This window comes from Anoplolepis gracilipes, chromosome 7, assembly GCF_047496725.1.
Source record: "Anoplolepis gracilipes chromosome 7, ASM4749672v1, whole genome shotgun sequence".
NCBI lineage: Eukaryota > Metazoa > Arthropoda > Insecta > Hymenoptera > Formicidae > Anoplolepis > Anoplolepis gracilipes.
Genome location: NC_132976.1, coordinates 2,639,275 through 2,664,170, shown reverse-complemented (window position 1 = coordinate 2,664,170; position 24,896 = coordinate 2,639,275). Strand labels below are relative to the sequence as shown.

The window sequence follows — 24,896 nt, the reverse complement described above, 5'->3', positions numbered from 1 at the left end:
CCCGTTGGTCTCGTGTATCACGAAACTAAGAACAACCGCTCTCTCTCTCTCTCTCTCTTTCCGATGATTTTATATAATTATTTAATGGAAAAATTAATTTTTTTTTTTTTTTTTCGAAATAATAATATTAATATCTCTCTTTGTGTTCAATTTGAAAGAGAACAATTTTTATTTCGAGATATAAATGATAAAAAGAGATAAGATTATCGCGTCGTCGTAAATTTCGGTGTAAAAATGTAATTCTTGAATTTTCATACAACATACTCCGTCATTACGTTTATTTGCGAAGAGTACTGAAATGGAAAAGGATGCTACCGACCTAACAACCGCTACAACCGTTGCATCGGTTTGCGTGTAGCGCAGCGAATTTTAATGAGCAGCCCTTCGGGGGCAGGGGAGGGGAGGGGGGAGGGGTTGCCGCCGACATCATCCCGCTTGAAAGCAGGAGCGGGCGCGTGCACGAAAGCGAATAACTCGCAAGAATTCCTTGGAAAATTTACAGCGGCGCGTTACCATTGCGCCCCGCGAGGCGCGGAATGTAAAAGGGTTTCAATGTTTCCGCACATCCGCGCAACGATGACGACGGCAGAAACTCCAGTGGCTCGCACGTTGTTGCAAACCTCCTGCCCGCCCCCGCTTCCAACCCACCGCGTCTTTCGTTTCCTGCCCGCGCGCGCGGGGAATACACGGCCGAGGGCGGGCGAATGAACAAGCTGAGGGAATACTCCATGAATCATAATGAGCGCGGTGTAATTTGCAATTTGTTGGGCAAGATAACGTGAATTTTACGGCGCAAACATTGAGCGGAAATGTTGAAAGCGCGGCGATTCAGTCATCAATTGCGAGGACACCTTTGACGCGCGATCATTTTTTTCTTTTCCATTAAAACCCTGCAGAGAAGATAAGTCTTTCTTTTTCATCTGACGATATAAACGTTTCTCTAGCGAAAAATATATAGATAAACTCTGACATCTTTTTAATTGATTAATTGTTCTTATCAGGTTTTTCATCATGTTTCTTCAAGGCAACTTGATGAAATTTGTGAGATATCGGGTTAGGTTTTTAAAATACTTCGTCCGTATTTTCATGACGTGAATTCTCACTGATCCAGAGATTACGACGCGTAAGATTTCGATAACAATAAATCCGGTGTCGTCATTTAAATAATCGATAATTCCTGTGATCGATATTCTCCGATATCGTTCTCGACTGTCGTTCAAAACTTGGACGTTGCATCTCGCCTTCGTTTGTATTTACCGAAAGTTTTGCCTGACTGGCAGTGAGTTATCAATTAGAACCGTCACGAAAAAGTTGTCTCGAGATAAAAAAAAAAAAAAAAAAAAAACGGAATCGAAAGAGAAAAAGAGAGAAGAGTGAAGAGTAAAGGTGACGAACCAAAGCGAATTGAATATTCAATTGAACGGTTGCCTAATGAAATTCGTCCGCCATTTATCCCGGATTCTTTTATTCGAATCTCTAATTTCGCGTAACACTTCCTTGGACTAAGCCTTTCCCTCTCCATTCCGATATCCACCCCGACCGTTTCTCTTCTTCTTACGAGCGTCCAAACTCGCGCGAACGAAACTTAGGAGGAAAAACTTCCGTCTACTTTCTGTCCTCGTCTTACCATATATCCTGCCAATCCTCCCTCTCCCCGTCTTCTCCCCCTCCCTCCCCCTCCTCAGCACCCCAACCGCCAACTAAGTTTCCAACTGGCAGTAACTTCATACCACCACAAAGTACAAAAGAATGCAATCAATGAGAAACGCGAACCACGGACGCGCGGATGGAGGCATTTCTCGCGGAATTTCTGCCGATTCCCGTGTGGGAGGGCAAATTCTCGCGGGGGAATTGCAGGGATAGGAGGAAGCTGGTAAACGGAGGAGGAAGGGAGGAAGCATGATTCAAAATTTATGATCGTCCAGCCGACGTCGGTTGTAAGTTTATGTCGGTAAGTTTGCCCCCGTCTTCTCTCCCTCAATCCCGATCGTCATCCCCTCCCACCATCCTGTGAACCAAAGCCATAATTCGAATTCTGTGTACCTGCTTTCGTTAAATTTATTCGCACGATTTTGAGACGGATATATCTTGTGGGCGACGTTAAATTCTTGTTTGCGCCGAATGTCGCCGACATTATCGCGAATGATGGAATGAAAAGATTTCGAGTGATTATTCGCGATATTTTTTAGTCATACATTTATATAAGATTTATGGTGTTTAATCGGATTTCCTGAAAATGACAATTCCAATCTTTCTCTCTCTCTTCGTTGAGATTTGAATCGCATAATAAATAAAGCGAAGCAGTAAGAAAGTTGAGTCTAATTTTAATTAAAAAAGGCTTCCGATACGAATGTATTCAAGAGCGCGTTGCCTCTCGCGTCCAATGGGAAAGAAATCACTGTAATTAAGATAATTTGTTTTCTTGGAGAAAGAATGAATAATTAGTCGTCGTTTATTTCTATCTCGAAGGAAAGAGGAACGCGATAAATAAAAATCAAATTGTAATTCAGTCGCTGCTTCTATCGTGCGAATAATTGTAGCGAAAATAAAACGTTCTTGTACAATCCAATTTAACACGTGGCACTTATATATAATTATACAGAGATAAGTATACGTATATAAAAAAAGAATAAAGCTTTGCCAACAAGCAGCTTGTCGTGAGCTCACAATTAAGCGTAATTAACAGCCGATAACGCGTCGAACGTGACGTGAACGAGGGACCTCGTAAATCAGCTTCGAAATTCACTCGATCTGGGAAAAATCTTACGTCACTGGCCGGCAATCTTGACGTCATCGGTGAAACATTAATCATCGACGTCCGAGGGAGAAACTTTCTCGGTGGTCTTCAGGATTCTGCGAGCAGCAAAAAAAAATCCTGTCGAAGGCTCCGTCGTGGAAAACAGAAGCCGAAGAGGGAGAGGAGTAGTATCGGCAGCAACAACCTCCCGATGGAAGAAGCCGGTAAAGTAAGGGAAAAAGGAGCGGGCGCGAGGTGGGACGAACTTTTTACGACGCTAACCGGAAGGCGTCGGTAAACATTAATTAGTAAAATTGGCCGGCAGTTCGTCTTGGCTCATTGGCAGGTCCGCTCGAAAATACGGCAATTTGCGCCCCCTCATCCTCACCTTAACCGTCTCAGTTCCTCACCAGCTACGTGAGAGCCAGCGGCTACATCGCACCGTCGAAGAAATTGACAAATTGTACTTTTAAATGATCGAGCGAAGCCGGGTCGAAGAAGAAGTCCGTGCCCAGGCGAGGAGGAACTCGAGAGGTCCCAGCGAGCAGGAGTCCTGGGTAAGAGGACTTTAAAATAAGGGTCAGAGTCTAACCTCGCGCCCCCTCTATCGAGTCGAGAAATGGAGAGAAAAAGAGAAAGAGAGAGAGAGAGAGAGAGAGAGAGAGAGAGAGAGAGAGAGAGAGAGAGAGAGAGAAGGGTACCAAGAGACGTAGAAACCACCACTCGCAAGGCACACATTTTCTTCTTTTTCGAGCGAGGTGGAACTCGAAGAAAATTAAATGACAGCGGGCAAAGTTTCAGCGACCAAGTTTTAGATTAATATTGTTACGGGTCGTCTTTCTCTCTCTCTCTCTCTCTCTCTCTCTCTCTCTCTCTCTCTCTCTCATTCTTTTTCTCTTTTCCATAATCGCGAGAAACTGCCGTGAAACGGAGTCTTGAAGAGCATCATGAGGATGAATCTAACCGCGAACCCTTTCTCGCTCGCGGCTGTCATTGCGAATAAGAAAATTCTTCTACAATCGCTGCTTTCATTACACCTTAGTTAGGTTCAAATTTAGTCGTTTAAAATTGATCTTTCATCTTTAAGCGAAATTTAATGTCGCGGTATACAAATATTGATGAGTCGTAATTTTATATCTTTGTTATATATTGCGCGTTGAACATTGTGTACTCTAAAGACAGTTATTTGAAAAGAAGTATTACAAAGTGATTTACTGCGCAAAAGAAATATTTCTAGGATATAAATCATTTTCATAATATGTTCCTTGAAATTGATGAATTAGGCAATAACATAGATAATACAAATTTCAATAGATAAATAATAAAATAAATAATATGTCCACAAGAAAATTATCACTCGTAACAATAAATACTTCAGCTTGCAGTGTCCTACTTTTATATTGAATACGAAACGTCTCAACTTGCATTTTGAATAAATTATCAGATCATATATGCTTGTATTGTGACGACGTCGATGTTTAAGCCTGAGCCAAAGTGTAGTCTCCTCCGCTATTGTCCCAGTAGAGTCGTAGAACCGAGCTTAAGTAGAAAGCGCGATTCCGAAGTTTGTTCGGTACTTCGGTTGGAATTAATGTTTGAATGCGAATATTAGCCTCATCGTGCGCGACGATGACTCGAAACGACGACACGATATCGCGGTCACCGTCTGGACCGCTAATTATAACAAACTGTCCCCGGCCCGCTAGTTATTCCGGGATTCCAAGTTTCTTGATCAAATCCCAATCCGACGATTTTGTTAGGACGCCATGTTAACGCGAAATATTTTTGTTTCGTCACGACTAAATGGATAATGATGATTCCGTTTATCTCTCTTTTTTTTTTTTTTTTTTTTTTTTTTTTTTTTTCATTCAAAGTTTCACCAACAGATATAATGCAGCTGATAACAATCCATGTTGTTAGTATTATTACTTGGAAAAGACAGGCTGTAGAAGCTTGCAGCAAGTTGACGATGTCTTTAAACAGTTAAGTGCCTCTCTCCTACCTCGTCAATTTAATAATACCTGTAATATGTAAACGGTTATCGCGCATAACGTTATTAATGTGAGAAGGCGTCTTGAGAAACGTCGATGTCGAGGTATCGATCGCAGCGAACCACGCTGCATCTCGCGTGTTTAAAATTTACGGCCGCCTCGAGAGTTTTGCTGACAAGGATTTAATCTGCGTGATTGATTGACTCGTTTCAAGAGCTACGTAAGCTACGTCGAGCAGTTTGCGGCTTTCCATAATTATTAATCCCACATTGATCACACTGCGAAGATATATGTTTTAGGTCAATGTAGCGAAAGAATTAGCTCTCGCAAAGTAAAGCGAGTACAGTTTCACACAACACAGTAAAAAAAAAAAAAAAAAAAAATCGTTCATATATTTAAAATTTTACGAAATAACGTATACAATTTATATAAGAAGTGTATGTAGAGCAAATTATATTAATAAAAATCTAATAGCCTGATATAATATGTATTATAAATACATTGCTCATCATATATAAATTAAAATCACAATTATATCGTAATATATAATTAAATTATAATAATTTATAAAGTTATACACACATATACTACTGCAATTTTAATTAGAATGATTCATTAAAGTGTCATTATATAATTATATAAGCGTACGTCTGCGTTAGAAATGTTCACTTAGTTTCAGTAAATAAATAGAAAAGTATTTTTCTGTACGATCGTATATATATGTAACAGCTGACATTTTTATTCGATATCTCACTCGTTGAATTAAAACATATAATCTTTGCGCTGATCGACATAGAATTGAATAAGTATGATATTTAAATCGGATCTCTAAGCAAATCTCTAATTTTCTCGGATTGAAAGGAGTCATCGAGTCAAACTCGAAAGTTTACGAGTCGTCCAAAAGTTCTTGCAGCCGTCGGTTGGCAAATCGGCGAATCGGTGAATCGACCGAGGGATTGTAGAGGGAATTGGAGAGGAATTGGAGAGGATGTCGAAGAATTATGATGCGAAACGCACACGGTCCGGCGTCGTTGCTTGTCCAAGCCGATGACAAATTTGCTTTCGCCTTTCGAAGGGGTTGACGGAGAATTGAGAGAGGAAGGAGACAGGGAGGGGAAGGGGTGAAAACAGAGTTTTCAAACTCTCGATTCCGTTTCTCGCTCGGCTGGAACGTTGCCACGTGGAAATCAATTGCTTTACTCATCTTCGAAACATTGTTACGCGAAATATTCGAATCACGCGACGTTCGTCGGGTTTCGTTACGAGCAGCCTTATTCGTAACATCATGTATACGTAACACGCTTCTGATACAGAATTTCTCTTTATTAAACGAATCTGTTTTTTTCCCGTATTTTTTTAGGAATTGTTTTTTACACGATTAGATTTTAGAAATTTTTGAAAAACATCTCTTTCTCCTAAAAAACATTGACGCAGTTTATTTCAACGAAATTTTATTCCATGTACTGTATATATAAAATATAAAATAACAAAATTTGAATGTATGTAATGCACACATTTGTGTCAAAATGATAGAAATACATTTATTGTTTTCTACACAAAATGTCAATTTTGTCGTCACAAATCGTTTAATCTTTAAAAAGCGTCATTTTCCGGCCATTGCAATAATTTAACATTAAATAGGAACGCAATTACGGTATTCTCGAGGTCGCACGCCCAATTTTTCACGCAAACGAGTTTCAGCTCGCGCTTCACGTACGTCGGAAAACTGCCCGGCCGACCTCGGCAAGTCGCGAGAAAAGCGTAAAATATGCATACAAGCTGTGCACGCGCGCGAGAGCATTTTTCTCACAACTTTCACGAAATACGAGCTATACTTCGGCAACTAACGTCTGGCAGGCGCCACATTTCACTTTGCTACGTCGATATTTGTTTATCGCACGTCGTCGTATCACGCTCACCCAAACGCTTTACATTGTCAAAATTCGATTCCGAAAGTTCCACTGACTGTTGTTACTAATAGCATTCATATATTATATTCGCGTCGAATAAAAAAAAAAAAAGAAAAACCACTTTCAATTTTTACTCTTTCAACTTTTATACGACTTTTCAATCTTATTAAATTTTATCGTTTTACGTTGGAAAGAAATTTGATGAATTTGTGCGAAAATTTTCGCTTTTTATCTTTCCAATTCCGCGAGAAAATTACGCTCTATTGACTTCCTAAATTTCTTTTGCGATAAAAAAAATCGATAGTCGACGCTTACATTTATGGCTTCTACATCAAATAAATCTCTTTTTAAGTTGCCCAAATTACGGTTTGCACGCCAACACTTTTCTTATTTTAAATGCTGTAACATGTCCTTACGGGATATCATGGAGAATCACGCGAACTCGCGGTGCTAAATTCGGAATAACGTTGTAAGTTATACGCGAAGACAACGTTCCGCGCGCTTATAAAAATGTCACTATGAATTTCGGCGTTTAGACGGTTATGTGTTGCTCGAAATGTGCAGTTAAGAAATTTAAAGAATGCGCTCTTTGTACTTTTACACATTCTCTAGGAAATGTTCTGCCACAAATCTGTTTTATTTAATTGAAAATTTTTCACAAACTATGTTGTAAATTTTTCATATAATTAATACACGATTTATATTTTTTTTTTTCTAAAAATATCTACTTGTTTTATATTTTATTTGCAAAATTTTTGAATTGTTATATTATTTTATCTTTCAAGACACTTTTTACGCAAACAAGGTGAATCAAATATCCCACACGTTCTCTTAAGTTACTTCTCACCTATTAACATTTTTAATGTCTCTTTAAAAGCATCTAACGCAAGATAACGTCTTTCTTAATAGCTATGCCGAGGCAGTCTTTACACCCTTGAAAAGTCTTTTTTTTTCCATTTGGTCAACCGACGGTCACCTCACGGTATAGTTTAACCTTTAGGGCTTCTCTCTTTACGACTTGTTACGACAATGCATCCCTTGACCCTCGTCTTCTCCTTACAAGCCTTTCTCGCGCATACAATCGCAAACGAAGGTCCGACCTCTGACATTTTAGTATACGCGACTTCACGGGGTTGTAACGGGCGTATTCGCTCTGTGAATGTAATCCGAGGTGATTGAGTGGACGCACAGCGGATTTGCTTCGTTCAATGCGACTTTCTCTTTACCCCCGAGAAAAGATTTTTCAGCATCCAAAGACTATGTCCGCAGCTTTATGTGAGATTTAAATAAAATGTCTCCGCTTCTGTCCCTTGGACGATTGTCAGCGATTACGAAAACAAAGAGGAATGAATAAGGGTGATTGATTTATTGCAAATATTTTCAAGATGCAAAAAATCCTCAATTTAAAATATTCAATTTTAAAGTTTTAAAATATTTCAATTATGCATAAACTCATGTACTTTCTGTACAAAATCCAAGTGAAAAAATTTATAACATGCTCGTATAGCCTAGAGATACGTCGAGATTAACGATGTGCTGTGCGATTGTCCGAGTAATAACGGAGACAAATTTGCGCGAATCAATCATCTGAAACGAGCCAGGAACTCTTTAAGAAATTTTGACCTTTCGACGTGTCCGAATTGCGATCGGAAAACTCGGCAATGAGGGCAGATGTAGCTTCGAGATTTCGTGATCTTTGATTCGCGGCGCAATGACGCGAACACGATGGAAAACACTGATATGGCGACGAGGGGATTGCAAACGTAGACAACAAGCGCGAGCGCACGTGGAGGTGAGCTGTCGAGAATGCGAGACGAAAAGACTCCGAGATTAAATACCGATATATATACAGCAAGATGAGACGCGATAGGAGGAGCTATTCTTCCGGAAAAATCTTTTCGCCTTTACGTCTCGCGGGGAAGGTCGGCACAAAAGGAAAGTGCTCCCCTTCCGAAGAAATTGCTCGTCATCGCGGGACAAAGGATTAATGCAGTTTCGCGTTTATTGTTTTTGCCGCCGTCGACGACGTTCTCTCGCACTCACGTCCGTTTCGGAATTTATCGCTTAATATCGCCGGCGATCGACCTCGCGACAGTCGGTGAGATTGTTGCGGCGGGGATAGCGACGTGTTCCTTGAAATATTGCAAACATCGGGAAAAATCACGACACTCTCATGGAGAGAGTTCAATATCTTGTGTGTTCCAATCTCATAGATACTTTCGAAAATATCGAGTCTTTCGATGCGTACAAATTTCGAAAGAGATACTGAAATAATAATTAATCGATCGTAACGTCGCGAAATTTCATTTTTTTTTTTTCCGGAAAAAAATCCACTTCTGCGGAGACGATACATATGTATAACGGAGACACGTATTTATGAGACACGTGGTCGCTATGTTGTGTGTCTAGAGATCTCCCAGTCGGGTGCTAAATATTTTATATGCTTCGCTCTTCGACGGGAGACGGAAGCGCAATAATACCGACCGTATTTGCATCTGCTTTACAGTCCCACTAACGCAAATGTGTTCGGCAAAGAGATATCGGAGTCTGACAGATTGAGTAGATACTCGCTACGCGAAGCAAATAGATAGGGCGGTACTTACGTCGTCAGATCTATACATATATATATATGAGACTGAAGTACGCGTAAAACATCTACGTAGTACGAATCTGGAAATAACGTCGGCACTCGATACATTTAATGCCAATAATATGATAAGCACAACTATAAGAGTATTATGTAAAAAATATTATTATTAAATATTATGTAAAAAAAAAGTAATAATCAGGAATAAATGCAACATACATATATCTTTTAGTTAATCGCTGCGAATCTCATATTTCTTCTTTGCATACATCAATTCTAGTCTATGCAAGTCTCATGTGTCACAATTTCCAAATAATTTGTTAGAAATATATCGTTACGCTCTCTCGGCAGAAGACGGTTAGACTAAAAAGACATTTATCCGCAGGAGAGACCGGGAATGTTCGTATTCCACCGGATGCAAGCTGAAAGCATAACGTACGTGTGCGCCGTTGCCAGAAGCTCTCTTGATTTATAGTGGTTACAAATGCACAGACGTATATACGCGGAAATGATATATAATTTATAGTGTAATTTCGCACGCGCACGCCTTTAACTCGTCCGTCGTCTCGTGCGACGTGTCTACATTGAATCTCGGTTACAAAGTCATGCTGAATCTCACGATGAAACGTCCGGCAGCCGGTAATCAAATACGGTAATAAAATCTTGTCGTCTAATTATCAATTATGCCTTTAACGCTCACTGGAGCAACGCGAGTTTTTTATCTATCTATTTTATGTAGGGCTGCCATCCGTCCGGTTTTCCCCGGATTTGTCCTAGTTTTTCAAGCGTCCGGGGACGTCCGGGGGAGATTCTTTAAAGTTGTCCGGGTTTCGAGCGTCTGGTAACGTTTAATTTTCTTATTGATTGGTAAATGTTAGAATATGTTCCTATTATATTAATTAATATGATTGTAATTGTATAACATTTTTTTATTAAATACCAATAGTTTATTTATCAAAATTACCAAAGTATATAAAAGTTAATAAACTTCTTTCTGTGTATTTTTAACCCTCAATTTATAATTTTTGTAATTTTTGAAATTTTTTCTGTTTAAAAATCTAAATAGAAGATTCCTTTATTTTGATCATTTTAGTAGTTTCACTAACTTTATATTACGAATTATAGGTGTCCGGATTTTAGTCGGAAAAATCCGAGATTTTAAACCTTTTAGTCCTGGGTTAGTAATATTACAGATGGCAGCCCTAATTTTAATGTTGTATTCGCTTCTCTTATCAAATCGCAATCAGCTGTTTTTTTTTTTTTTTTTCAGAAAATCATATGTGTGGAACTCGTTAATTGAAAATCTTGATATAGAGAAAAAATTATAAATATTTTTAATATTTTCACTTTTTGGAAGCCATGTAGAAAATGTGTTACGTGAGACATCTCCATTCAAATTCGATTTTATCGCGAGTGAGAGAGCGAAATGCAAAATTGTGCGGTTCTCTCATCAATGCGGACATGCCGGAATATATAAATATTTCGTCTATACAAGAATCGTTTGTCACACCGTATACGATATATCCAATTAATAGGCTGGCTTTGAAACGCGTAAAAATCTATATCGGTTCTTCCGAAGCGGGACGGTGGGTCTTGCTTATTGGATTTGGCTCTAGATACCGATACCTCGTAAATACATCTGGACGCTTGTAACATCGTACTGTACGTGCGCAAATACGTACGGGTTAATGAAACACAGGTGCAATGGTATGTAAATTGGGAACATCGGGGAACGAGAGGATGCGAGAAAGACAGACAGAGATATATATATAGAGAGAGAGAGAGAGAGAGAGAGAGAGAGAGTGGGCCATGGATACTAGCCTCGAGTCTCGAGGTTGCCGTAGATCAGATCCGTTGGATGATAGTACAACGTGAAGGTAGTTTAAATTTAACTGTCAGACTGCTTAAGTGCTTGCCCTTTCCGTTGCTTCGCGCGCTTCTCTCAGCCTCCAAGAGACTGAAGCCCGCGGCGCGAGGAGCGTCTCTTTTGTTGTCGGTTTCCCTGCCTGTTGCCCTTTGTATGTTACCGTAGTATTCTGCGAATTCTAAAACGGGACGCGTTTCATGCGGCTTTGAGATCGAGCTTTAATCGCGTCATTGCGTAATGAAAAGAATATTGCGTATAATTATATATAATCGAATGCAAAGTGTTGCAAGAATTATAAAAGATTCTGTTAACGACGATCGGTCATTAATATATTGCACTAGAAATTAAGTATATTAAGTATAATAGGATATGTATTATATATAAAAGAAAAATGTGACATTATTTATGTAACAAAATTTACTATTGCGCCAAATTCTCAACCAAATTTAATAGATACGCTGTAACCGAAGATGCTGAAAGAGATGAGGAAGGTGGAAGATAATGACGCACGACTGATATCCGAACGAACGATATCAGCCTATTGCCTTGCCTATATACCTATATATATATATATATATATATATATATATATATATATATATATATATATATATATATATATATATATATATATATATCTCGGGCAAAAAAGGGAAAGGTATCTCTCTTTTCCCAAGAAGAGAGAGAGAGAGAGAGAGAGAGAGAGAGAGAGAGAACGAGCTTATCCTTTTTACTGTGGAATACCGCTCGGATCCCAGACAGCTCTGGTCCCCCGGTACTATTTCGTAAAGTCATCTATTTGCGGGATTAACGTACCAGGGATACCAACTTCCTGCTAGGTAAGCAGAGAAAACTTTCCAAAAGACGAGGGAAGCAGGCGAACGAAGCGAGAGAGGAAGGTTGGTTGGAAGAGGCGGGCGCGAACGGAAGGGAAAAGAAGAGACTGGCGAAAGCTCAGGCTCGAACGAAAATTAGTTTCACTTTTTCCCGCGTTCCTCCCCCGCCCAGCTCTATCTCGTTCTCGCATCCCTCTCGTCGCGTATTCCGCGTAACCATCCCCTGCTCTCTGCCCCACCCGGCTGCTTCGACGAGGCGCGCCTTCATTCAGTGGCCGCTTCTGTCCGCGGGAACATAATCTTCTCTTCGAAATTGCTTAGAACCCTCGGGGCATTACACCAGCTCCTAAGATGACATTGCATGAATATTTAGTGCAAGGTGCGCTCTTAAGTGACGCTACGGAAAAATTGAACGTGTTATTCGTTTTGGTACGTCGCGGCGACTTGTGGCGTTGAAAAACAAAAAAGCTTCATCGAGAAACCGTTATAATATAATGATAATACAATCATTTTATTTAATTTTTCAACGCCACTGAATATTTTTTTGACGATTATGCACTTAGTGTGCAAGTAAAGATTGTAATATTTAAAATACGATTAAATACGATTTGACATAAGCGTTCAAAGGCGATTAAAGGTCTAACTATAGGAATTGTTATAATCGCAGCCATATTGACTTATGTCTGTCGATAACGAGAATTCTAATGAGTTTAGACCAATACGATTACCTCGACAGGACCTAGAGAGCTGTAATACGTAAAGGTATTATTTCCTTTTGAATTCGTTCGATCAGGAAATCTGCAGGAGAAAGAGAGAGACAAAGAGTAAGACTAAAAGATGAAAGCCGACACAGACTCGTATCGAATCCGTTGAATCCACGTTAGCGAGTACAATACGACGTTTCGGGTTCCCAATAAAGCGCTGTCAGTTTATACACGCTCTATGGCAAATACGTTGCAATTATCATATAAAAGGATCGGCCGTAGCTGGAAGAAAAGCGGTCGCTTATATAGCGGCTACATTATACGGGATGGAGTGCGCGAAAGGAATCGTGGCGAGTTCCTTGCAAAGATCGGACGGGGAGGGGGAGAGAGAGCAAAGAGTCGGAGCGCGTGTATTGATCTGTCATCGTCCGCTCCGCGGCCCTTTTCGAATTTTAGATCAGCGGGAATCCTATGCAAACCCACCTCTATCCTTACCGTGTATTTGACTCGGCGGAAGGAGGGGCGGAAGAAGAGGACGGTAGGGGATTGCGAAAGACTCGATGAGCTCGATCGACTCGATCGGAGCCAGGTTTGTCTTTAATGGCTGTCACCGAACGAAGCGGAGATACCCGGATTGCGAGCCGGCATCGCATCTCCGAAAACGCCGCTCTGTCTCGGTTGGCCTATATTGCTACTTCCGATTTTCCGCTTGGTCGCTCGACCGTGTGAGAGCGTTTCGAGAAGAAATCGCGAGCTTCTCTCTCTAGAATCTTCCTCGCGTTGCTTCTCGTTTGCGCGTTCGAAGATGTCTTCGCTTTTGCAATTTCGCATGTGTCTCTTTTAAAAAGACCGCTTTTTTTCTTGCTCTTCACTGCTATTACTTTATCGTTAATTGACATTTTTTTCTGTGTTATTATCTGCATTACTTTAAATTACCTAGTAAATATTTAATATATGTTTTTTCGACAACTGTTTTATAATAATGCTAATTTTTTTTTTCGACGTATTTGGCCGGAAACAAACGTCGCGCGTGACTTCTAAACTACGATCGTAATTTCGATTAAATAAGCTACATAGATTCGATCTTCCCGCGATGAAGACAAGGGTCAGCACAGGGTATTTCTCTTAAAAGATACCGCGTTAAGACTCGTTCCAAAGTAGATAGGTAAGGAGAGAAATCGCGCGGAAACCAAGCGGGCTTAAAACTCTGATCAATCCGAGAATGCAGAGTCGAAATAGGGATCTGCCCTGGAAATTGCGCCGAGCCGAGGATTTACGTTACAAGAAGCAGCCGCTATTAATCTTGTCAGGTAGATCCCTCGTCCCCTTCCTTCCCCAATCTACGCGCAAGAACGGGTAATTGCAAAATGATACCGAAGATCGCACAGATTTCGATCGTCTTAATTCTTAATCATCTGACGTCATATATATATATACATTGTTTTCAAATATTTAAGTAAAATATTTAAAAAAATGTAAATGTAGTTTATATATATTCTCAGTCTTTTTATAATGTCGAATTTAAAAAAATCAAGTTTAGAAGAGAAAAATTGGAAAATATAGTAAAATAATTTCGCGTGTTTAAAAAGCTGATTAGTTAAAGTTATAGCGGAGATTTGCTGCGCGAAGGAGTTTCCGTGAGAATTTCCCGCAAGACCTCATTGTTCGAGGGATTACATCGTGACAGCTTTAATCGTCGTTTAACGCCACCCGTCCATTTATGCGAAATTATAAATTCGGTGGATATCGTTGGGGCGGTTAACGTTGCGGCAGCATAATTCAGCCTGGCTTCCATCGCATCGCGGGTGTGCTTTTGTGCTATACAGTAAACTTCTATGAACTCTAATATAGTAGAGCGCATTCAGAGAGTCCAGAGTTCGCGGCTATCTTAAATTGAATCTGCCGCCGATGCTATTGCGGACTCGTGTCGGGGACTCTTGGACTCTGGTGCTGCTTATTTCGTGCCTTCCCTGTCGTCATTTTCTCCCCTCGTGCTATTATCCCATTTAGAGAAGGAAAACTGGCAATTTTTATTTCAATCGATCGCATCGTCGGCCTTTTTCACTTTTTCCCTACTGTTGATATAAAAAAAAAAAGAGGACAGGAGAATACAAAAGTTTTATATATACATATATTTTCAATATTTGTTCTCTTTCTAATTAATTAATTTAATTTTTTAAATAAGTGTAAATACTAAAGAATTTCTTCCTTTTCTTTTCATTTTTCTCTTTACATTTAAAAGAAAAGTAAATTAATATAAATAATAATTTTTTCATCGAATTCATATAACAAATATTGACAATTTTCTCAAGTTTGAATGAGAGCAATTTACGTATTTAAATATGAGTTAAAATCACAAAACTTAAAATTTTCCTAATACGATGATTGAAACGCACTGTTTATTCGCACTGATTAAACGTACACGAAACTTTTCAATTCACAAACGCAATCTATCGTATTTCGATTCGAGCTCTTTAAAGATATTATACCTTGAAAGACACGTTTTCAAATCGTATGATACGTGCGATGTGCGGTTAACTTTATTTAAAATATAAAAACCAATATGCGATTCACGACACAGTCGATTCCATTTTCTAAATATACGAGAAGGAGGAAGGGTATTAAAATTTTTAAGCTCACCATTACAGAATCGTAAGTAAAGAGAGAGAGAGATAGTGAGAAAGAACCGCCTCGTGCTCGTTCGGAGCAACCGTATCCACGAGAACATCAGTTCCAAGGTTTATGATGGCTGGTGTGAATAAAATCTGATCTAGTGTCTCTTGAATATTAATGACCCGCGGATGTATGTTGACTATACGGGGCTATGTGTGCACGCGCGGCCTCGTATCAACGCCGGCTGACGATAAACGCGTTTATGGACGCGTATCGGAGTTAGGCATCCCGTGATACTCTCTCCCGTGACTCTTTCTCGTTCTTCCTTTTTATTGCGAATTCCCGTCGAGTCAGCCCGACTGGCATGCATCGCCGGCCGTTCGCAGCCGGACGAGAATAGACAACGTCTACTACTGTCGCGCGCACTCGATACGGAATAATAATGACCTGTCTGCGATACGCTGTAAAATGTCAGCTCGTTCGCGCGAGGGATTACGCTCTCGCGGGTCGGCCGGAACGGCCGATGAAAACTTTTCACGCGCCCGACTTCGGATTTATGTATTCGCGAAATTTTTTTTTTTTTTTTTTTTTTTTTTTTCACCCGTCGGATAAAACGCGGGGACGAATAATTCCCCGACAGCGATCAAATTTATGAAGTATCCATTAAAATTACGAGGGCGAGCGTGTATACAAATCACGTACCGCCGGAAATAACCGATAGAATAATATTTTGAACATTTCTGCGAAAACAATAAATAATTGTTTTTAACGCGATGCGAAAGACCGAGTTGTTCCCCAGTCAAAGAACTCGCCAATTGTGACGGCATTAACGTGAGGGGATCCAACGTTTGAATGATCCAAGCCCTCCCTCATTTCGCCTCATCTCTCTCGTTAACATCTCGTGGCGAATATCGTCTTCATGGTAATCCGTGTAGAAGCGGTCCTGTTGTATATCTGCCGTTTCCGCTCGAGCGACGGGCGAGTTTGAGATGTCTCGTGTAATTGATCTGCTTAAATACCCCGAGAGGGAAGGAAGTCGTCGGGATCAGCAGATTTCTGCGACGCCGATCCAGAGTTTAGAGGGACGGCTCGCGCTGATCATAGCATCAGCGTTTCGAAGTAGTTAAGGGGCTACGAGAGAGAGAGAGAGAGAGAGAGAGAGAGAGAGAGAGAGAGAGAGAGAGAGAGAGAGAGAGAACTGTGAGTCGAGAAGAGAGGGAGGCAGATACAACGGGATATTCGGTGTGACCCCCTTTTCAAGCGAGTTTAGAGATGAACGAGCGTTGAGTCACCACTGTCATTTGCCGTCTTAAGGAAAGAGATGTCGAAGAACCTGGCAAGGATGCCAGGTCACCGGATAGGATAAGACGTGAGCCACATATGTCACCGGGCAACAGTGTTGCTCATATCGATCCATCTTTCGTTCCGACTGCTCGGAATTCCGCCTGACACGCCGGATGCAGCTTCAACGCGACTTTGTCGATGCCGTAAGGTAGGCCTAGCATTCGAAAAACACCGCGCGAGGTCGTTTGTTGAAATTATTTGAGAGTTATTTTTGCGGAGAGTCGAGATACGCGGTGACAATTTTATTTTTCTGTAGAAATAATTTTCACTCGCGACAGAGACAGTCAATAGGATTTATTCGTGTCTCTGACAGCACTTATAAAGTTTTTTTTTATCAATTTGAATTCACATACAAAAGAGTTTTAGTAGTTATCGAGCATCTTCTTAGACCTTGGATGCTGTTGAAAATTAACTGTTTGATATTAATAGTCCCTCGAGCGAAGCGAGTTCTACATATATATACCTACTTGAGTTTTATCTCGCGTTACGGCTCATCGTACTCGCGAGTCGTAACTGTGTGTCGCAGTCGCATGCCGACGATGCATGGCTAATTATCACGTAGCACGGGTCGTTGATTCGTTAATAGACATTACCGCGCGAACAAAGTAGGCAAGTCGAGCGTGTAACAACGCCGACAAGTTGCGTCGAGATTATGATCAAGGCCGGAAAGCACCGAACGCGCGGTTATCAGATATTTCCAATTACGTATCGATCAGCTTACAGTCTCGTAATCCTCAATCGCGCACACTCGTAGACAACGTAACATTCAATTTGCGAAAATCCCTTCGAGAATCGATATACAGCGCGCCCGGGTCGCGCATAATCCTGGGTGATACATTGCGCGTCAAAAGCCCGAAAACGGGCTTACTGGACTAACGGAGAAAGACAAAATTCTATTTCTGCGCTTTAGATAATTTGAACGAAAGCAATTTGCGAGCTAATCGACCAAATGCATTCGCTAAAATTCATTCTCGGCGCATTTCGGACTCTAAAACCTGCGAGCGTTAAAAAGTTACGCGAAACTTTCGCGAACGTCAAGTGAAGTGTGCGATTTAATTTCCACCGCTATCGCTGACGGCGTGGCCGTTTTATTTTCTCCGAATGTACGTCGGTTTTCCGAAATCTAAATGGCATACGAGAGTACGTTTATCGTATTTCGCGCTGTGTGTTGCTTAATGTTGTTTCGTATTGTCGCTTTATCGATGAGATGGAAATAAATGCACGGGCAATTTTTTTTTTTTTTTTTTGGGGAAACAATAAAATCTTTGTTCCTCGTTAATCTGCATCTCATTACATATCTTATATACGTGATTTAATCACCTTTTACCTCAACGTTGGATTTATACTTTTCCTATCGGACGTTTTATCACAAAGTGACAAATAAAGCTCCTCCTCCACAATTATTTATTAAACAAACTATTAATTCCTACTTACTCTTTCTCTTTCTTTCTGCTTTTCATTAAATAAATCTTTTGCCTTCTTTTTTTTCTCCGATTAAGATTACAGTGTAAGGATTTTTAAAAATATTGTCATGTGGTGATATTTTCTTTTTTTATCACAACTTTCGACCCTCCAACAAATTTTTATACTGTATCGTAAAAAAAACTTTTTATGTAATATTCATATCCCAATATAAAATTAAAATTTAATACTTGCCACTCTTCGCTTAAATTTAGAAAAAAAGCGCAAGAACTTTATGCAATTTTTTACAGAATTGAATAAAATATGCCGAAAAAACGACACGGTAATTTTTGATATAAAAATTTAGGTCCGCGCAGTCGTGCATCGAGAGATAATGAGAATTTTAACGCCGTACTGTCTGCGCGCTGTAATTCATAGCTTGAGAGAGAGAGAGAGAGAGAAGACAACTCGAAAAACGGAATACGAACCGGAACGTGAGGACCGTAACTTAATTCGATGTCAAAGCGGCAAAGAGTTATATCGCGTCGGAAAAATGTCACGTACAGTTACATCGCGCATCGCGGAATTTCCGATTCCACTCGTAAATAATCGGATTTTATTCGCGTTTTTATAAAACCAAATATCCGCCTGTATCGAGATCTCGTCCGAGCGAACGTATCGACGTTTATTTATCGTTACAGCCTCGTCATGTGCGTTTCCGTCTGGACGAAAAATTTTTTCGTTCCCTTTAACGACCAGGCCCTTTTCGAATGGAGATGAGAAGGAGGGCGACGAATGAAATCGCCGAAAGATTCGACTCGAGCGTGAACGTCCGCTTAATTTCGGTGCGAAATCGTCATTTCCTAGATCGCACGAACGTGAGCGAAAAAATCCCCATCGAGGGTATCGATATCGCTGGTAATGTCCGCGTTAACCGCGATTCGTCAGATCGCTCGCGTTTGCATACCCTCTTTCCAGCCATTTTTTTTTTTTTTTTTTTTTCGGACAGCCGGCGCGCGTAAACACAGAGTCGACCGAATTGCGACGTGCGGCATCACGCCGGATTTATGCCCGACGATTGCATCTGCGTGAGTTTCGATTTCAACGTTAAAAAAAAGTTTTTTCGATCCCGAGAGAGAGAGAGAGAGAGAGAGAGAGAGAGATTTGCAAAATTGAAAATCTCGGAATGATGATCGATCATCTCCGTTTTCGAGCGTAATTCTCTAAGCGGTGAGTTTCAATGTCAAAATGTCTCTACGTCGCACTAAATTTACGCACAATCGAAACTTTAAAGTAAATTGTTTATACTTATTAATTTTAATTCTCTTTCATAAATTTTGTTATGATTGGTTTGGTGCCGACGATATTTCTCTTTCTGTCATGTTTTCGCGGTCTCTTGAAAGTGACCAGGTTAAAAAAACGTGTCTTCGACCAGGACGAGCGGAATTTTTGACGTGAGGAAACGCAAGGTATAAATCAGAGGAAACAGGAAGCTCTTCGCGCTCTCCGCGAGTTTTGCAATTAATTTTAAATTGGTAGCCGCGAGGGTCGGAAAGAGGATGGGGAGGGGCTACAATGGAACTCGGTTCTTCCGTACTATTGTCCTGCGGACATAGCGCGGACGTTGTACAAAATGGAATAAAGCGGACGCGAGCGAATAGAACGGGCGTTTTAAAGCGGTTAGAGCATTTCGTGTGTGCGCGCGCGCGCGCACGCGCACGTGCCCGCGAAAAGTCTGGGATGTGCGTCGCAATTTAATTTCATTGGAATGCACCGCGATGTTGCGTTATACGCATTATAAAGCCTAGCAACTTTCGCGAGCACGTTCTCTCTCGCGTTGCGGCGAATGAAAAATGATCTACCTGCGAGACGAGAAGCATTAGATTCGTGCGAAATATGCGGTCAACTTCTTTTCCCGGAAGGTGGATAATGAATTTTTAAAAACTTTTACATCCCGCGCGCGAAACGAAGATGAAGGAGTGAACATCTGACGGTACGCGTGATTCTTAATACTCGCGCTATTCTCTTCAGCCGTATATAGTTGATTGCACGACGGACGTTAAAACGATTTCGGGTTCTATCGTATCGGCATTTTCGTGTCTTCCGATTTTGTGAAATCCCGGTCATTTGCAGAGAACATCTCGCGCAGGACCAGATAAGTTTATCTGGAAGCTACTGACGAATAACGTTCCCGTCTTTTATTGAGTTTCACGCGCGAGAGCAAAGAAAAGTCCGAAGAAAACGAATATCCCTCGAAGACGTACAAAATCGTTCGTTTCGCGGTGGAAAACCGAAAGACTTGGGGATATTCGTCAGGATGAGAAGCAACAAACGAGGAAGGGGCCGAGAGTGGAAGGGCACAACAAGGTCGCAATTAAGTCTTATCGTGCTGCTCCGCGCGATGTTCGCCGTTATCATTTACGCGGCTTACATGCTTCCCTCCTGTTCTAATCCCTCAGCCGCGATACGACCCTCCTTTGTTCCGAGACTTCAAATAATTATCGGCCATAACTCATAGCCATTACCGATGGAATGGGCTCACAGGAAAAATCCTCCCGCGCAAACGCGCTAACGATATATTTTTGTCGTAAACATTTGCGAGATGTCGTGATAATAAAATAAAAACATCAAATTTACAGGAAACTTATATATAAATTGTATATATATAAAAAAATTATAATTAAACCTACAATATATAATATTATTATTATACGTATTATATTTAAAGAAAATTTTTGTATCCCTTACTTCTCAATTTATAATCTATATTATCGCATCTAAAAACGATTAAAAGAGATAAAGATTGAATAAAGTTATCGAGAATTATTCAATCTTCAAGTCTGTATTTATATTCCAGTGGCAGAGACAAATTGCGATTGTTGAATTATTCTCCGATACAGTCGTAGTAATTTATGTATTATTAGTAAATGTACTGGTTGAAAATACCGCCAACTCGCCGGCTTCTTTAAATCGGAATTAATTGTTCGTCGGACAAAATATTCGGGGAGGAGAAGCGATCTCTTATCGTTCTTCGCTGTTCCGAGCGAGGCGACGCGCATTCGAATGCGAACGAGCGCGCCACTTGCCGGAGTATCGTAATTCGCGGTCGTACCGGGCGGGGGTGCACGTCGGTCGGTATATTTACGATGGCGCAGGGTGAATGTGTGTGTTTTGTTTCCGGAGTTGGCGCGAAAAAAAAAAAGGGGGAGGAAAGAATCGAAGCGCGACAGCCGCGCGTTTACGGTGGGAAAATCGCGGAGCAGATTTCGCGCTGCGGATCCTGGCGCGGCTATTACCACGTGAGTAAAAGGGTTGGCCGGAGATAAGGGTTGCTCTCGGATAACGACTTTCTCGAACGCCGTTGATAGGTCGACCGATAAACCGCGACGATAAGCCAGACGAGGTCGCGTACGCCGAGTCCCGTTTTTCTCCCTCTTCCCTTCTTCTTTCTCTTTTAGAAAAAAAATGCGGATTTACCCCGTTATATCTCGCGCGACACATGTGCTGCATACGAGTCGTGAAAATGGATAGCAAACGAATTCCGTCGCAGCAAATCACCGACGACACCATAAATAGGCGAGCCATTTTACAAAACGGTGGATCGTAAGCATACACGGCGCGTTTGTTGGTGTATTTGCGGAAATGTGGAATATTTGTATGTATAAGGAAAATTGTATTTGCCCTCGTGTAAAATATTTCGAATACAATCGTTAACCAGTAAACCATTCGCGCGGTGTCCGATGCTCGATTAAAATTGTTAATCGAACACCTGCGTGCCATAGTCAGAGCTCGTTTTAGTTTAAAGCCCTTCGATAATTATTACTTAATTAATTCTTAAAATGTTAAAAATATATTTTTTTATATATTACAAATAGAATAATAATTTAGGAATTACGGATTATACAAAATTGCGATCCAGTTTATCTCTTAAATATGTATATGATAAGCTGTAAGAATGCACAAGTATACAAACAAATATATGTGTGCGGATATGAATATTAAATAATTATAAAAGCGTGCGCAAAAACACACTTGGTATAGTTATTTAAGATAATAATCGCTGCATAATAAACACTAATTATGACCGTGCGGTTAATGACGTCGGAAGTAAAAGGGTCGATTTTACGCGTGACAAAAAAGCGGTGAACGTAAAGCTTACACGCGTGTAATGTGCATTTAATTTGTTACACTGTTTGCATGCGCCCTGATACTTCGAAGTGGAGCGCGCGCGATCGATACGCGCGATAGACGGTGATTTAAAATAATGCCCGGGGGTGGCTTTACCGCGATGCCACGTAAATTCGAATTTAGAAGTGGACGTTTGCCAAACTACAGTTTGCGAACGTACGTAAATGCGTGTGCGCGCCCGTGCGATATTTACGTGGGGCTGCGGTTCGTCTGCTAAAACGCGGGATAGAATAACACCGTCTCGTAGGGGGTTGGGGGTATAAATAAAATTAATCTGGAGCACTGGTAGCACGCTATCTTCGAGCCGAGTATAATCTACGACTTATCGTCAAAGATTAAAAATTGCGTCTATACAAGGAATATCTCTCTTCCTATCTACGAGTACTCGACTATAATTTAAAAAAATTAAGGCTTGATTATAAGTCTGACTATACATATAAAGTAATTTAAAATTTAAAAATGTATGAAATAAAAGGCAGTATACTTTTTTAAAATGTAAGTGTTTTACATTAAGATTTCGACGTATTTTTTTTAATTCGAATCATCGAGATATAAAAAAATATAATCTATGTTATTTAAATTTTGAGATACGCAGTTAATATTAAAGGATTTTTAAGAACCGATTAATGCGGTTCACGTGGGTGTTGAAGCAATGTCAAAGTGTTCTGCCAGCAGAAGAAAGTCTGCGTGGAAAGGAGTCATAACAGGTGACCCAATATATTCAAAAGTTCCCATATTAATACATTTTCCATTTTACATATAATATATATCCGCTCTCGATCACTCGAATCGATCTTCGACCGCGCTCGGGACGAAGCGTAGACTCGAACGTAAAGGAAACCACTCCCGGCGCGGTGCGAGCGTGCAAGAGAGCGCGTGTTCACTCGATATATATCTCGACGAAATTGTGTATTGTTCGGCAGTAAAAAACGCAAGAGGTGCGAGGAAGGGAGCGGCGGGGGGGGGGGAGGGGAGGAGGAGGAGTGTCGGTGTGGCAGGCAGTCGTATAAAATCCGGAAGAAACAACGGGGGATAGAGAGAAAGGGAGTAAGGAATAAAGTGCAGGAACGTTCAGCAGCGACGTTCTGGCGTTAACCATTGGCGATCGTGCGTGTTTTTACGCGCAAGAGGAGCGTCGGTTATAAAACATCGTGTGTACGATGGCGTGCCACCGACGGGGCTGCTCCCGACATCGTTTGTTTACTTTCCCGGCACGCGGGAAGAAGAGAAAAGGAACGCGAATATGGGGTAGGGCGAAGAAAGAGAGGAACCGCAGTTTCGAGAGCGAAGGGGAGTCGCGCGTGCCTATCTGTCAACGTTTCGTTCCTCTCGCGCGAGAATCTCGGTTTCGGAATATCGCGATATTAAAGAACGGCGACGAAAGAGACAGGGAGGGGGGGGGGGAGGGGGAGATGTGTGATTTTCACTTAATCGCTCCTTGTCGAGAAAAAGTACAACACCAGTGACAAGCCGGTAATTGATCCTCGCCGTAATTGGCTGTTGTCAAGATCGTGACAGGGGTGGACAGGTTAAAAGTTTGGAAGCTGTGTTATAAGCTCTTGGATGCGTTTTTGCGGAAATATTAAAACTAATAATATAAAACTAAAAATGTAATAATATAGCATTTCAATATACATAAGTTAATTATTGAGATTCTTCATGTATGGCAGCATTTAATATTATAATTAATATTTATATGTTTAAATTATTCAATTCCGTATTTTTTTTTAAATATGACAGTAGCGCGGCTTCGATAGCGATAACGTAAAATACACAAAAAGAACTGCGAAAAAAGAACGTATGCGAATGTTTGTCCGAGCAACTGCGGGTCCAAATTTCGCAATTAGATGGAAGATAAAAATTTTATCCTCGATAACGTGAGATTTAAAGGGCCGAAAGTATCGGATTCGAATCGGACGATATTTTTCAGCGATAAAAGAGATTCTTTTCGTCGATATGGAAAAGATTACCGTTCCATTCGCTGATACGAGGCGAATCACGAATGCTCCTATCTCTTTTCCCGGTGATTATCTTGACCGCTCGCCATGAGCGTCGTATCGAGCGACGAGTACCGTTTACGGAGGATGCTATGTGTGTACTGTATATATATGTATATATATATGTGTGTGTGTGTGTGTGTGTGTGTGTGTGTGTGTGTGTGTGTGTGTGTGTGTGTGTGTGTTAGTCTCGCGGTAACTGTTTGCCCGCGAGAGGAAAGAATCGCGCAAGAAGACGCCTTCCCGTCGATTTTCTTTCTAAGCGACCGTGGATTACCCCTTTATCCGCCGTCCTTTCTTTCCCGCGGACAAACGTCGGAGACTTAATCACTAGCTGACGCTCTAAAAAGGCGAGCGGAAACTAAAATTTATGATTCGAACTCGTACGAACTCCTCGTAAATCCTCGGGGTTATTTTTCCAAAGAATAAATCTAAATGTGATAAAAAGACTTGTTAATTCTTTAGGCATAGGATAATTTCAATTCAATCGATTTCTAGTCTGTTAACTCAATCAATTTTTCTGCATCATCATTTTCCGTTTCATACGAATTTCGTTGAAAAAGGATGAGAATCACGACAAAATTTCTGATCCATTATCAAAGACCGATATATATCGAATTGTATAGCGTTTCGCGATAGTTGTCGAGGATTTCGCTCGACGGGGAGAGAAGCGTCTCCAATTCTCACATCTCGTCACGTATCCTCTAGTCGCGTTGCATCC

General features: G+C 40.8%; 1 protein-coding gene across 1 annotated transcript in view; it reads right to left on the bottom strand.

The window, feature by feature from the left end:
* The window catches only part of LOC140667864 (E3 ubiquitin-protein ligase MIB1-like), a 297,267-nt gene that overhangs the window by 33,895 nt on the left and 238,476 nt on the right, over positions 1 to 24,896 (bottom strand). The gene's annotated exons all lie outside the window — the stretch shown is intronic.